Raw genomic sequence first — 12447 nt, forward strand, 5'->3', positions numbered from 1 at the left:
CTTACTTCTAAATGACATATCCCCTAACTGTAGTATATGAATTTCTCCCAATTCGTCAGTTCCTAATTTTAATATTAAAACTCCTCCCTTACAGAAAAGAGTTACTCTGGCTTACTTTTATAATTAAAAATTAACAGTGGATTTACTTCCTGCAGTTTAGCCCCTTGGATATTAAGACGGACTATGGCCTTTGGTTAACTATTGTTCTTATTCTGAAACGCCTTTTGCCATAACTAAAATATTGAACTTTTGTGTGTGGGTGTTGGTGGTGGGTTGTGTTTCCCTTCTGTTTTATCCGTGCTGTGTACTCCTCTGTATAGTAAGTAGAATCCTGCCTATCAATAAAACGAAATGAGTCATGCCCCCGACTGTTTGTGTCTCCTGGATAAGAGAGCGAATTATATTGTAAGGAGGAGTTGTTTGGGGGTCACTTAAGGGTTTAATTCACCTTGGGTGTTGGCAGGTCGGCTTTTTGTTTTCGCTGCTGGATATAAGAAGAGAGAGCAGGACAGAGCTGTGACGACTGCTTGAGAGACTCGACTGCCTTAAGGTTGTGGGAAAGAACCCGAATACTTCATCTTTTTATAAGGAGAATTAAGAGACACCGGACTGCTCCTAAATGGCTAAATGAAGTCAGTTGTCTGGTCAGCCTCTCGGAATATAAGAGACTCTGGCCCTGCTCTAAATGGATCCCTACTGGTAACAAGATTTTTGGGGTTGTCCTCGGATGGATAAGAAGACGCTACCCTAAATGACTCCCTTTTGTAGGTCTCTGGATGGCTATTGCGTTAAATGCTACGGTAGGCAGGGCGGGTCGGGGTGGATAAGATGGACGTAAATGACCTACGTAGTGTCTGGATAAGAGACTGCTAAATGACTTCCTTCTGTAGTGTCTCTGGATAAGAGACTGAAATGACTCTATGTAGTATAAGAGACTTCGCTAAATGATCTCCTACTGTAGTTCTGTAGTGTTTGGATAAGAACTCTGCTAAATGACTCCCTCTGCTGTAGTGTCTCTGGATAAGAGCACTCTGCAAATGACTCCCTACTGTAGTCTCTGGATAAGAGACTCTGCTAAATGACTCCTTCGTGTGTTTGGATAAGAGACTCTGCTAAATGACTCCCTACTGAGTGTCTCTGGATAAGAGCTCTGCTAAATGACTCCCTACTGTAGTGTCTTTGGATAAGAGACTGCTAAATGACTCCCTACTGTAGGTCTTTGGATAAGAGCCTTGCTAAATGACTCCTACTGTAGTGTCTCTGGATAAGAGACTGCTAAATGACTCCTACTGTAGTGTCTGATAAGAGCTCTGCAAATGACTCCTCTGTAGTGTTCTGGATAAAGAGCTCTGCTAAATGACTCCTACTGTAGTGTCTCTGGATAAGAGACTGCTAAATGACTTCCTCTGTAGTGTCTCTGGATAAGAGACTCTGCTAAATGACTCCCTACTGTAGTGTCTCTGGATAAGAGCTCTGCTAAATGACTCCCCTGTAGTGTCTCTGGATAAGAGCCTCTGGAAAATGACTCCTACTGTAGTGTCTCTGGATAAGAGACTCTGCTAAATAGACTTCCTTCTGGTGTCCTGGATAAGAGACTGCTAAATGACTTCCTTCTGTAGTGTCCCTGGATAAGAGACTCTGCTAAATGACTTCCTTCTGTAGTGTCTCTGGATAAGAGACTCTGCTAAATGACTCCCTACTGTAGTGTCTCTGGATAAGAGACTCTGCTAAATGACTCCCTACTGTAGTGTCTCTGGATAAGAGACTCTGCTAAATGACTCCCTACTGTAGTGTCTTTGGATAAGAGACTGCTAAATGACTCCCTACTGTAGTGTCTCTGAATAAGAGACTCTTCTAAATGACTCCCTACTGTAGTGTCTCTGGATAAGAGCCTCTGCTAAATGACTCCCTACTGTAGTGTGTCTGGATAAGAGACTGCTAAATGACTCCCTACTGTAGTGTCTCTGGGTAAGAGACTCTGCTAAATGACTTCCTTCTGCAGTGTCCCTGGATAAGAGACTCTGCTAAATGACTTCCTTCTGTAGTGTCTCTGGATAAGAGACTCTGCTAAATGACTCCCTACTGTAGTGTCTCTGGATAAGAGACTGCTAAATGACTTCCTTCTGTAGTGTCTCTGGATAAGAGACTCTGCTAAATGACTCCCTACTGTAGTGTCTCTGGATAAGAGACTGCTAAATGACTCCCTACTGTAGTGTCTCTGGATAAGAGACTGCTAAATGACTTCCTTCTGTAGTGTCTCTGGATAAGAGACTCTGCTAAATGACTCCCTACTGTAGTGTCTCTGGATAAGAACCTCTGCTAAATGACTCCCTGCTGTAGTGTCTCTGGATAAGAGCCTCTGCAAAATGACTCCCTACTGTAGTGTCTCTGGATAAGAGACTCTGCTAAATGACTTCCTTCTGTTGTGTCCCTGGATAAGAGACTCTGCTAAATGACTTCCTTCTGTAGTGTCTCTGGATAAGAGACTCTGCTAAATGACTCCCTACTGCAGTGTCTCTGGATAAGAGCCTCTGCTAAATGACTCCCTACTGTAGTGTCTTTGGATAAGAGACTGCTAAATGACTCCCTACTGTAGTGTCTCTGGATAAGAGCCTCTGCTAAATGACTCCCTACTGTAGTGTCTCTGGATAAGAGACTGCTAAATGACTCCCTACTGTAGTGTCTCTGTATAAGAGCCTCTGCAAAATGACTCCCTACTGTAGTGTCTCTGGATAAGAGCCTCTGCTAAATGACTCCCTACTGTAGTGTCTCTGGATAAGAGACTGCTAAATGACTTCCTTCTGTAGTGTCTCTGGATAAGAGACTCTGCTAAATGACTCCCTACTGTAGTGTCTCTGGATAAGAGCCTCTGCTAAATGACTCCCTGCTGTAGTGTCTCTGGATAAGAGCCTCTGCAAAATGACTCCCTACTGTAGTGTCTCTGGATAAGAGACTCTGCTAAATGACTTCCTTCTGTTGTGTCCCTGGATAAGAGACTGCTAAATGACTTCCTTCTGTAGTGTCCCTGGATAAGAGACTCTGCTAAATGACTTCCTTCTGTAGTGTCTCTGGATAAGAGACTCTGCTAAATGACTCCCTACTGCAGTGTCTCTGGATAAGAGCCTCTGCTAAATGACTCCCTACTGTAGTGTCTCTGGATAAGAGACTCTGCTAAATGACTCTCTACTGTAGTGTCTCTGGATAAGAGACTGCTAAATGACTCCCTACTGTAGTGTCTCTGGATAAGAGCCTCTGCTAAATGACTCCCTACTGTAGTGTCTCTGGATAAGAGACTCTGCTAAATGACTCCCTACTGTAGTGTCTCTGGATAAGAGCCTCTGCTAAATGACTCCCTACTGTAGTGTCTCTGGATAAGAGCCTCTGCTAAATGACTCCCTACTGTAGTGTCTCTGGATAAGAGACTCTGCTAAATGACTCCCTACTGTAGTGTCTCTGGATAAGAGACTGCTAAAGGACTCCCTACTGTAGTGCCTCTGGATAAGAGACTGCTAAATGACTCCCTACTGTAGTGTCTCTGGATAAGAGACTGCTAAATGACTCCCTACTGTAGTGTCTCTGGATAAGAGACTGCTAAATGACTCCCTGCTGTAGTGTCTCTGGATAAGAGACTCTGCTAAATGACTCCCTACTGTAGTGTCTTTGGATAAGAGACTGCTAAATGACTCCCTACTGTAGTGTCTCTGGATAAGAGACTGCTAAATGACTCCCTGCTGTAGTGTCTCTGGATAAGAGACTCTGCTAAATGACTCCCTACTGTAGTGTCTTTGGATAAGAGACTGCTAAATGACTCCCTACTGTAGTGTCTCTGAATAAGAGACTCTTCTAAATGACTCCCTACTGTAGTGTCTCTGTATAAGAGCCTCTGCTAAATGACTCCCTACTGTAGTGTCTCTGGATAAGAGACTGCTAAATGACTCCCTACTGTAGTGTCTCTGTATAAGAGCCTCTGCAAAATGACTCCCTACTGTAGTGTCTCTGGATAAGAGACTCTGCTAAATGACTCCCTACTGTAGTGTCTTTGGATAAGAGACTGCTAAATGACTCCCTACTGTAGTGTCTCTGGATAAGAGACTCTTCTAAATGACTCCCTACTGTAGTGTCTCTGGATAAGAGACTCTGCTAAATGACTCCCTACTGTAGTGTCTCTGGATAAGAGCCTCTGCTAAATGACTCCCTACTGTAGTGTGTCTGGATAAGAGACTCTGCTAAATGACTCCCTGCTGTAGTGTCTCTGGATAAGAGCCTCTGCAAAATGACTCCCTACTGTAGTGTCTCTGGATAAGAGACTCTGCTAAATGACTTCCTTCTGTTGTGTCCCTGGATAAGAGACTCTGCTAAATGACTTCCTTCTGTAGTGTCCCTGGATAAGAGACTCTGCTAAATGACTTCCTTCTGTAGTGTCTCTGGATAAGAGACTCTGCTAAATGACTCCCTACTGCAGTGTCTCTGGATAAGAGCCTCTGCTAAATGACTCCCTACTGTAGTGTCTCTGGATAAGAGACTCTGCTAAATGACTCTCTACTGTAGTGTCTCTGGATAAGAGACTGCTAAATGACTCCCTACTGTAGTGTCTCTGGATAAGAGCCTCTGCTAAATGACTCCCTACTGTAGTGTATCTGGATAAGAGACTCTGCTAAATGACTCCCTACTGTAGTGTCTCTGGATAAGAGCCTCTGCTAAATGACTCCCTACTGTAGTGTCTCTGGATAAGAGCCTCTGCTAAATGACTCCCTACTGTAGTGTCTCTGGATAAGAGACTCTGCTAAATGACTCCCTACTGTAGTGTCTCTGGATAAGAGACTGCTAAAGGACTCCCTACTGTAGTGCCTCTGGATAAGAGACTGCTAAATGACTCCCTACTGTAGTGTCTCTGGATAAGAGACTGCTAAATGACTCCCTACTGTAGTGTCTCTGGATAAGAGACTGCTAAATGACTCCCTGCTGTAGTGTCTCTGGATAAGAGACTCTGCTAAATGACTCCCTACTGTAGTGTCTTTGGATAAGAGACTGCTAAATGACTCCCTACTGTAGTGTCTCTGGATAAGAGACTGCTAAATGACTCCCTGCTGTAGTGTCTCTGGATAAGAGACTCTGCTAAATGACTCCCTACTGTAGTGTCTTTGGATAAGAGACTGCTAAATGACTCCCTACTGTAGTGTCTCTGAATAAGAGACTCTTCTAAATGACTCCCTACTGTAGTGTCTCTGTATAAGAGCCTCTGCTAAATGACTCCCTACTGTAGTGTCTCTGGATAAGAGACTGCTAAATGACTCCCTACTGTAGTGTCTCTGTATAAGAGCCTCTGCAAAATGACTCCCTACTGTAGTGTCTCTGGATAAGAGACTCTGCTAAATGACTCCCTACTGTAGTGTCTTTGGATAAGAGACTGCTAAATGACTCCCTACTGTAGTGTCTCTGGATAAGAGACTCTTCTAAATGACTCCCTACTGTAGTGTCTCTGGATAAGAGACTCTGCTAAATGACTCCCTACTGTAGTGTCTCTGGATAAGAGCCTCTGCTAAATGACTCCCTACTGTAGTGTGTCTGGATAAGAGACTCTGCTAAATGACTCCCTGCTGTAGTGTCTCTGGATAAGAGACTCTGCTAAATGACTCCCTACTGTAGTGTCTCTGGATAAGAGCCTCTGCTAAATGACTCCCTACTGTAGTGTGTCTGGATAAGAGACTCTGCTAAATGACTCCCTACTGTAGTGTCTCTGGATAAGAGACTGCTAAATGACTCCCTACTGTAGTGTCTCTGTATAAGAGCCTCTGCAAAATGACTCCCTACTGTAGTGTCTCTGGATAAGAGACTCTGCTAAATGACTCCCTACTGTAGTGTCTTTGGATAAGAGACTGCTAAATGACTCCCTACTGTAGTGTCTCTGAATAAGAGACTCTTCTAAATGACTCCCTACTGTAGTGTCTCTGGATAAGAGCCTCTGCTAAATGACTCCCTACTGTAGTGTGTCTGGATAAGAGACTGCTAAATGACTCCCTACTGTAGTGTCTCTGGGTAAGAGACTCTGCTAAATGACTTCCTTCTGCAGTGCCCCTGGATAAGAGACTCTGCTAAATGACTTCCTTCTGTAGTGTCTCTGGATAAGAGACTCTGCTAAATGACTCCCTACTGCAGTGTCTCTGGATAAGAGCCTCTGCTAAATGACTCCCTACTGTAGTGTCTCTGGATAAGAGACTGCTAAATGACTCCCTACTGTAGTGTCTCTGTATAAGAGCCTCTGCAAAATGACTCCCTACTGTAGTGTCTCTGGATAAGAGCCTCTGCTAAATGACTCCCTACTGTAGTGTCTCTGGATAAGAGACTGCTAAATGACTCCCTACTGTAGTGTCTCTGGATAAGAGCCTCTGCTAAATGACTCCCTGCTGTAGTGTCTCTGGATAAGAGCCTCTACAAAATGACTCCCTACTGTAGTGTCTCTGGATAAGAGACTGCTAAATGACTTCCTTCTGTAGTGTCTCTGGATAAGAGACTCTGCTAAATGACTCCCTACTGTAGTGTCTCTGGATAAGAGCCTCTGCTAAATGACTCCCTGCTGTAGTGTCTCTGGATAAGAGCCTCTGCAAAATGACTCCCTACTGTAGTGTCTCTGGATAAGAGACTCTGCTAAATGACTTCCTTCTGTTGTGTCCCTGGATAAGAGACTCTGCTAAATGACTTCCTTCTGTAGTGTCCCTGGATAAGAGACTCTGCTAAATGACTTCCTTCTGTAGTGTCTCTGGATAAGAGACTCTGCTAAATGACTCCCTACTGCAGTGTCTCTGGATAAGAGCCTCTGCTAAATGACTCCCTACTGTAGTGTCTCTGGATAAGAGACTCTGCTAAATGACTCTCTACTGTAGTGTCTCTGGATAAGAGACTGCTAAATGACTCCCTACTGTAGTGTCTCTGGATAAGAGCCTCTGCTAAATGACTCCCTACTGTAGTGTATCTGGATAAGAGACTCTGCTAAATGACTCCCTACTGTAGTGTCTCTGGATAAGAGCCTCTGCTAAATGACTCCCTACTGTAGTGTCTCTGGATAAGAGCCTCTGCTAAATGACTCCCTACTGTAGTGTCTCTGGATAAGAGACTCTGCTAAATGACTCCCTACTGTAGTGTCTCTGGATAAGAGACTGCTAAAGGACTCCCTACTGTAGTGCCTCTGGATAAGAGACTGCTAAATGACTCCCTACTGTAGTGTCTCTGGATAAGAGACTGCTAAATGACTCCCTACTGTAGTGTCTCTGGATAAGAGACTGCTAAATGACTCCCTACTGTAGTGTCTCTGGATAAGAGACTCTGCTAAATGACTCCCTACTGTAGTGTCTCTGGATAAGAGCCTCTGCTAAATGACTCCCTACTGTAGTGTGTCTGGATAAGAGACTCTGCTAAATGACTCCCTGCTGTAGTGTCTCTGGATAAGAGCCTCTGCAAAATGACTCCCTACTGTAGTGTCTCTGGATAAGAGACTCTGCTAAATGACTTCCTTCTGTTGTGTCCCTGGATAAGAGACTCTGCTAAATGACTTCCTTCTGTAGTGTCCCTGGATAAGAGACTCTGCTAAATGACTTCCTTCTGTAGTGTCTCTGGATAAGAGACTCTGCTAAATGACTCCCTACTGCAGTGTCTCTGGATAAGAGCCTCTGCTAAATGACTCCCTACTGTAGTGTCTCTGGATAAGAGACTCTGCTAAATGACTCTCTACTGTAGTGTCTCTGGATAAGAGACTGCTAAATGACTCCCTACTGTAGTGTCTCTGGATAAGAGCCTCTGCTAAATGACTCCCTACTGTAGTGTCTCTGGATAAGAGACTCTGCTAAATGACTCCCTACTGTAGTGTCTCTGGATAAGAGCCTCTGCTAAATGACTCCCTACTGTAGTGTCTCTGGATAAGAGCCTCTGCTAAATGACTCCCTACTGTAGTGTCTCTGGATAAGAGACTCTGCTAAATGACTCCCTACTGTAGTGTCTCTGGATAAGAGACTGCTAAAGGACTCCCTACTGTAGTGCCTCTGGATAAGAGACTGCTAAATGACTCCCTACTGTAGTGTCTCTGGATAAGAGACTGCTAAATGACTCCCTACTGTAGTGTCTCTGGATAAGAGACTGCTAAATGACTCCCTGCTGTAGTGTCTCTGGATAAGAGACTCTGCTAAATGACTCCCTACTGTAGTGTCTTTGGATAAGAGACTGCTAAATGACTCCCTACTGTAGTGTCTCTGGATAAGAGACTGCTAAATGACTCCCTGCTGTAGTGTCTCTGGATAAGAAACTCTGCTAAATGACTCCCTACTGTAGTGTCTTTGGATAAGAGACTGCTAAATGACTCCCTACTGTAGTGTCTCTGAATAAGAGACTCTTCTAAATGACTCCCTACTGTAGTGTCGCTGTATAAGAGCCTCTGCTAAATGACTCCCTACTGTAGTGTCTCTGGATAAGAGACTGCTAAATGACTCCCTACTGTAGTGTCTCTGTATAAGAGCCTCTGCAAAATGACTCCCTACTGTAGTGTCTCTGGATAAGAGACTCTGCTAAATGACTCCCTACTGTAGTGTCTTTGGATAAGAGACTGCTAAATGACTCCCTACTGTAGTGTCTCTGGATAAGAGACTCTTCTAAATGACTCCCTACTGTAGTGTCTCTGGATAAGAGACTCTGCTAAATGACTCCCTACTGTAGTGTCTCTGGATAAGAGCCTCTGCTAAATGACTCCCTACTGTAGTGTGTCTGGATAAGAGACTCTGCTAAATGACTCCCTGCTGTAGTGTCTCTGGATAAGAGACTCTGCTAAATGACTCCCTACTGTAGTGTCTCTGGATAAGAGCCTCTGCTAAATGACTCCCTACTGTAGTGTGTCTGGATAAGAGACTCTGCTAAATGACTCCCTACTGTAGTGTCTCTGGATAAGAGACTGCTAAATGACTCCCTACTGTAGTGTCTCTGTATAAGAGCCTCTGCAAAATGACTCCCTACTGTAGTGTCTCTGGATAAGAGACTCTGCTAAATGACTCCCTACTGTAGTGTCTTTGGATAAGAGACTGCTAAATGACTCCCTACTGTAGTGTCTCTGAATAAGAGACTCTTCTAAATGACTCCCTACTGTAGTGTCTCTGGATAAGAGCCTCTGCTAAATGACTCCCTACTGTAGTGTGTCTGGATAAGAGACTGCTAAATGACTCCCTACTGTAGTGTCTCTGGGTAAGAGACTCTGCTAAATGACTTCCTTCTGCAGTGCCCCTGGATAAGAGACTCTGCTAAATGACTTCCTTCTGTAGTGTCTCTGGATAAGAGACTCTGCTAAATGACTCCCTACTGCAGTGTCTCTGGATAAGAGCCTCTGCTAAATGACTCCCTACTGTAGTGTCTCTGGATAAGAGACTGCTAAATGACTCCCTACTGTAGTGTCTCTGTATAAGAGCCTCTGCAAAATGACTCCCTACTGTAGTGTCTCTGGATAAGAGCCTCTGCTAAATGACTCCCTACTGTAGTGTCTCTGGATAAGAGACTGCTAAATGACTCCCTACTGTAGTGTCTCTGGATAAGAGCCTCTGCTAAATGACTCCCTGCTGTAGTGTCTCTGGATAAGAGCCTCTACAAAATGACTCCCTACTGTAGTGTCTCTGGATAAGAGACTGCTAAATGACTTCCTTCTGTAGTGTCTCTGGATAAGAGACTCTGCTAAATGACTCCCTACTGTAGTGTCTCTGGATAAGAGCCTCTGCTAAATGACTCCCTGCTGTAGTGTCTCTGGATAAGAGCCTCTGCAAAATGACTCCCTACTGTAGTGTCTCTGGATAAGAGACTCTGCTAAATGACTTCCTTCTGTTGTGTCCCTGGATAAGAGACTGCTAAATGACTTCCTTCTGTAGTGTCCCTGGATAAGAGACTCTGCTAAATGACTCCCTACTGTAGTGTCTCTGGATAAGAGCCTCTGCTAAATGACTCCCTGCTGTAGTGTCTCTGGATAAGAGCCTCTGCAAAATGACTCCCTACTGTAGTGTCTCTGGATAAGAGACTCTGCTAAATGACTTCCTTCTGTTGTGTCCCTGGATAAGAGACTCTGCTAAATGACTTCCTTCTGTAGTGTCCCTGGATAAGAGACTCTGCTAAATGACTTCCTTCTGTAGTGTCTCTGGATAAGAGACTCTGCTAAATGACTCCCTACTGCAGTGTCTCTGGATAAGAGCCTCTGCTAAATGACTCCCTACTGTAGTGTCTCTGGATAAGAGACTCTGCTAAATGACTCCCTACTGTAGTGTCTCTGGATAAGAGACTGCTAAATGACTCCCTACTGTAGTGTCTCTGGATAAGAGCCTCTGCTAAATGACTCCCTGCTGTAGTGTCTCTGGATAAGAGCCTCTGCTAAATGACTCCCTACTGTAGTGTCTCTGGATAAGAGACTCTGCTAAATGACTCCCTACTGTAGTGTCTCTGGATAAGAGACTGCTAAAGGACTCCCTACTGTAGTGCCTCTGGATAAGAGACTGCTAAATGACTCCCTACTGTAGTGTCTCTGGATAAGAGACTGCTAAATGACTCCCTACTGTAGTGTCTCTGGATAAGAGACTGCTAAATGACTCCCTGCTGTAGTGTCTCTGGATAAGAGCCTCTGCAAAATGACTCCCTACTGTAGTGTCTCTGGATAAGAGACTCTGCTAAATGACTTCCTTCTGTAGTGTCTCTGGCTAAGAGACTCTGCTAAATGACTTCCTTCTGTAGTGTCCCTGGATAAGAGACTCTGCTAAATGACTTCCTTCTGTAGTGTCTCTGGATAAGAGACTCTGCTAAATGACTACACTGTAAATGTTCTACAGATCTCATATTACCATATTTGTTAATTTATTTTTATGTCTTAAATATTGATGTCACAAATGTATCATTTGTACATTTATTTATTAAAAATGTAGTTATTTGTTACATCTGACTGTGTAAAACCTAGCATTTAAAAAAAATATATATACATTTGTGTCTCTGAAATGAAATAAACAAATACTTGTCTGTCATTGAACATGCCATGATTAGGTAGTGAAAAAACAAACCAATCTCTTTCAAAAGTTCTTTAAATAATAAAAGCTAATTTACCAACATTTCAGAAAATGTATATATAGTGTTTTGGAATGAAAATGTTCATATGGAAAGCTTTACCATCAGTCTGAGCAGTTTTACTGCATGTGAAACTAAAGTGACAACGTGGTGTAATGACAGTAGGACTAAATAAAGGAAGGGAAGTGTTTACTTAATGGAATTGACTATATATTGCCTCCTCTTGCATGTGCACACGCATGTACATACACACAGAGTCAACTCTACAGAAAACTAAGGCCTGTGTTTGACTATGTTACATGTCTTCCCGAGTGCATACAGTAAAGAAAGGCAAATACATTTTCCAAATCTCATTCCACACAAGTGTGATTCGTAACACACCAAGACAACATAACAAAAACACTTCCCTGGACTTTGTCCTCTGGAAAGCTTTCCTAAACACCAGCTGCGGTGAAGCTCTTTATCTTCCCTGGCCTGACACCTGGAGAAGGGCTGATGACAACAATACCAGGTCTTATGTCTTTATTTGGGGTTGGTGCTGCAGGCAGAATCTTCACTAGGGGCCAGAGCAAAACGTGTCAGACATAGCTCAAGGGCTTAATTTTAATGCAGGTTTGACTCACCGATGTTCTGTAAACATAGACAGCATGCACTGGTGTGTGTGTGTCAGATTAGTAGAGAGAGAGAGTGTGTGAGTGTGTTTCAGGTGATGTGTAGCAATGTGTGTGTGGGGGGGCTCTCTCCTTTTCAGATATAATGTCTGTGAAATGTTAAAACCAGGCCAATTTTGCACGTTGCCAAACACATCACTCTTGTTGTTTGACTACAGTAGCACAGTAGTAGCCTTGGCCTAAAATTCATAGCTCATGAAGAATTTCTATCACTATGTTCAAATGACAAATTGCCACACTGGTTGCTTGAGGATATAGGCTATCTTAGAAAATTGGCTCAGCACAGTCTGTTAGGATTTTGTTTTGTTGCACTCTATGCATTGAATGACGCCGAGCATGTCGCCGCCTAGTGGCGCACACGAACACAGCGCACAACACGACGACCGACACGACTTCACAACCAGAGTGGTAATAGTGTCAAGGCAGAAAGACCGTACCGCTACCCAGCGCCTCAACTCTCGTGTTTGAACCGGATTCTGCTGTCGCCGACCTTTCAATCTGTCTACCGATCTGAAGGCTGTAAGTGCTGTCATCACTTCTGCATCCACCCACTCCTCTTGTGTAATCTTGTGTGATCTCAAGGCATGGATGTCACGGTGCGCCTTGGCAGGATAAAATATTGTAATCCGAATTGAGTAGGCTACAGTCTGAGAGGATATAGCACTGGTTTACACAATCAACTAACTTGACATTCAAGTTGCAGAGGAAAGTG

This window comes from Salvelinus namaycush, chromosome 26, assembly GCF_016432855.1.
Source record: "Salvelinus namaycush isolate Seneca chromosome 26, SaNama_1.0, whole genome shotgun sequence".
Classification (NCBI taxonomy): Eukaryota; Metazoa; Chordata; class Actinopteri; order Salmoniformes; family Salmonidae; genus Salvelinus; species Salvelinus namaycush.